Below are 3,724 nucleotides of genomic sequence, written 5' to 3'. Positions count from 1 at the left end.
GGAGCATCCCTAATTCTTCATAGGGACTCTTAAAAAAAGCAGGAAATACCAACTGAAGTCAATTTGGGGGACATGCTAAATAACTATATAAGACATTAAGAGAACAAAGAGTGAAATATTGTAAATGCTATTATACTGTTATCCATATTACGTTGTTTCTTATAGATTTTTTAAAAAAAAATGTGAAATTTTTCCACACTATGTGTGTTGTTTCCATAGCTCTTCACTTCCTCCAGAAGCCTCCTTACATTAAAAAGCCTTACAGTTATCCTGCAAGGGACGGGAAGGTCTGATTTGCAGGATTTTTAGAGCATTAAAATAACTATCAGGCAGAAGAATCTTTCTTCTCGCCTAGGATTTCAGCCATGCGCGCTCTCTCTCTTTCTCTCTCTTTTCCTCTCTCTCCCTCTTTCTAGCCTGGGGCTTGAATTTGCATGTCTAATTCATTTACTCACCATATTTGAATTGGCCTGAACAGATGTAAATCGGGAAGGATGGGAAAAACTGCAGTCATCAACAATGATTAATCAGCTGTTGCAGGCAGTGTCTTAAGGAGACTGGTAGGAGGAGGCATGGAAACCAAAAGGCTGTGTGTTTAGAAGCCTAATTGTCACATCAAGCGTCATTGTCCCCATGCAACAACCACCACCTTATACATCACTTCCTGTTTTAAGCAGCTCGAAAACATAGACTGAAGATTTATTTTTAATATGTTGACTTTATTTCTGAGCAAAGCATCGGTCATGTGTGTATTTTTTCATAGTCCCACCTTGGAGCATTTATGTAGACATTGTAAATAAATTTTGTGCAAAAAGGACTGGAAAAATGAACTGTATTATTGCAATTTTTTTTTTTTGTAAAAGTAGCAGTTTGGTATGAGTTGGCATGCATACAAGATTTACTAAGTGGGATAAGCTAATTATACTTTTTGTTGTGGATAAACAAATGCTTGTTGATAGCCTTTTTCTATCAAGAAACCAAGGAGCTAATTATTAATAACAATCATTGCACACTGAGTCTTAGCGTTTCTGACGGAAACAGTTTGGATTGTATAATAACGCCAAGCCCAGTTGTAGTCGTTTGAGTGCAGTAATGAAATCTGAATCTAAAATAAAAACAAGATTATTTTTGTCATGCTGACTCCACTGCTTGAAAAATTTGTTTACTGCCCCCCAAATTTTTAATGATTAATGTAGGAAATAGAAGAATTAATTTTAGCTCCCTAAGCCATATATGTATTTGAAAATTTTAACCACAAAGTAAATTATTTAGTAATAACCACTGATTTCTTTAAGCTGACTTAATGAACTCCTAATATCAGCAAATTTGAGGCCTAAAGGCACTAAAGTAACTGTAGACTCAAAATTACATCCAACAGAATTACTCATCTAATATCGGTGAAATTATTCTTGTATATAATGGGAAACCTAAGTACAAAGTTAAGTCTTTTACTAAGGATGTTACCTAGGAAGAGCAGTATATGTTTATTAGGAAATTACATGAATTGAAGAGACCAGACTTCAAAATCTAATTTTTATAAATATGCTCTATGTTCTCATTGGATAAAACTGGTTATTAACCAATTTTCCAGAACAGCTGTACAGAATTTCTGCATGGCAGCCAGCTAAATGGTACAAAATAACATGTTTAAGCTAGAATAGCTTATAATTTTATTTAAATAAAATTGCTGCTATAAAAAGTCTTCCCAAAGCTAAGGAAAATATACAAATATTTTAATTAAGGCAAATTTGTTTTAAAAAATAAGCCTTTTGGCAGTGATTGCTTTGTAAACAAAGGATGGGTGGGAGAAGAGCGCCTTAAACTCACATCTGATATAAAAGCTCAAGTCACCCTATTAAACCCCCCCTAAGCAATTCTATTTTCTGTTCGAAAAGAGAAACCAGCTGCGGGTTGGCTTTACTGGGTGACTGTGACTGAGTAAGTCACCTGCTGGAGCAGCCACGCTCACTCTCACCTTTTGTTTACCGGGCCTTGTTTCTGAACACGTGGATGATCAGGCAGAGAGCCTGGGGCTGCCCACCAAAGGCCCCTCCGCCAGTGGCCTTCCACCCCACCCCACCCCAAAGAGGTTTAAATTGACCCAGGGGCAATTCTGCGTCTACACAAGTAGAAGTTCCTATTAGTGAAATCATTCTCTTTTGATAGGTGGTTACTAGCAGTTAATAACCATGTATTTACTTTTAAAATTAATGATAAACTTTATAAGCTAACCGCCCAGTTGCTCCTTCTCCCCAGTACATGCCCCAGTGAGTTGGTTATTTCAGCCTTTATTCGGCAGAAGGCTCCGGTCTGGAGGGAAAGCATGGGGGGAGGGGAGAAGAGGGACGAGAGAGGAGCTAGGGGAGCCAGAAGAGAACTAGTGAATAGTTAGAGAATGTGGTGACTGTGAAAACTCCAGATCATGACTGTCCAGGAATTAGAAAAAATAAATTGTTATATCCCTGCGTCCCCCTCTGTATGTGGCTATTATGCGAGGGCCTCACTTTCTTCCTCTTCCTTGACATTCCCCCTTAATGCTATTTTAGTTTTTCCTCTTATAAATTTCAGAGCCAGCTCCGAGGTTATTGAGGACACTTACCCGAAAGCGGGAAATAATAGAGGTGCTGAGAATATTTTAAAGGGCAAAAACAAAACGCCCTCCTCTAAACAAGGGCACCCGCCTGTACCTGCTTTTTATTTTTATTTGTGTGTGTGGCGGGGGTGGAGGGTGGGGGTGGGGGTGGCAGTGACTGAGACTACTTTTAGTATAATTTAAATATTTTTCAAAAAAATTAAAAAGAATATTTTACTTTATCATATTTAATCAGCTGTAATTATAACACATTCAAAATGAATAATATGCCTTGACAGTATTTTTATTGTTATTGTTCATTGCGTGATGTTGGACTGCTTTAGAAGCACAGGAAAGAGAAGTAAACGCGCTACAAATGGGGAATTACCCTCGTTTAGCATTAAAATTCATTTAGATAAAATTGCCACAAACATTTAAATGGGAAGATTAGTTCCCCCTCACGCCTTATTGCACTCACTCAATGGTTCCGTTAAGAACATTTTACACGTTGGAAATTCCGTCTTCTCAGACGGCTTGCTGTTTCCTAGTTACGCACATTCAAAGCAAAGGCAGCAGCAAAGGCAGCCGCGGCAGCAACAGCAGCAGGGGGAAAAAAAAAGTTTTGGCAACTGGTCTGCAATTCATCCGCGGCTGCCCCAGCCTCCCCTCCGCCCGCTGCAGCCTGCCCCCCACCCTCCCCTCCCCCCACCCCTGCACCCTCATTATGTAATTTGCAGAGTCCCGTCCTCGAGGAAGCAAGCTGCTTAGTTGTTTAGTATTTATATGTCATGTGAATATACAAAGAAATATAAAAGAAGCCAGTGGGTTCCGCTCTGGGTCTCGCTCTTCCCCTTCTATTCTGAATCCGAGGGTTTAGTTTGAAAGTGCTGAGTTTCTCACATCCCCTACCCTGAGGCCACAAGGCACGTTTTTTTGGCTTTCTTTTCTGCCAGGACTTTTCCAGGAAATTCACCACTGCTTCTTGCTTGTATTAGAAACGTGTGAAAGAATTAGTTTGAAAAGTCCGTGCAACGTCTAGCTTCTCCCTCCCCTTTTCTTGCCTGCCTCTCTCCGGCTCCCCTCCCATCCCCCTCTCCCCCTCCCTTCGCAGCGCCGCAGGAAAAGAGGAAAGTCGGCTTCGACTGCCATCTT

The 3,724-nt window shown here is 40.1% G+C and overlaps 1 protein-coding gene across 1 annotated transcript in view; it reads left to right on the top strand.

The window, feature by feature from the left end:
* MEIS1 (Meis homeobox 1) overlaps positions 1–1,134 on the top strand; it is a 133,528-nt gene extending 132,394 nt beyond the window's left edge. Inside the window, exon 13 of the mRNA XM_003793457.3 lies at positions 1–1,134. This exon is cut by the window's left edge and continues 384 nt beyond it. The gene's annotated coding sequence lies outside the window, so the exon portion shown is untranslated.
* Positions 1,135–3,724: the final 2,590 nt, after the last annotated feature.

The sequence above is a fragment of the Otolemur garnettii genome, unplaced genomic scaffold (assembly GCF_000181295.1).
Source record: "Otolemur garnettii isolate 467f Iridium unplaced genomic scaffold, OtoGar3 scaffold00068, whole genome shotgun sequence".
NCBI lineage: Eukaryota > Metazoa > Chordata > Mammalia > Primates > Galagidae > Otolemur > Otolemur garnettii.
Note: the sequence above shows the minus strand (reverse complement) of the source record. Positions and strands in the feature narration are given on the sequence as shown.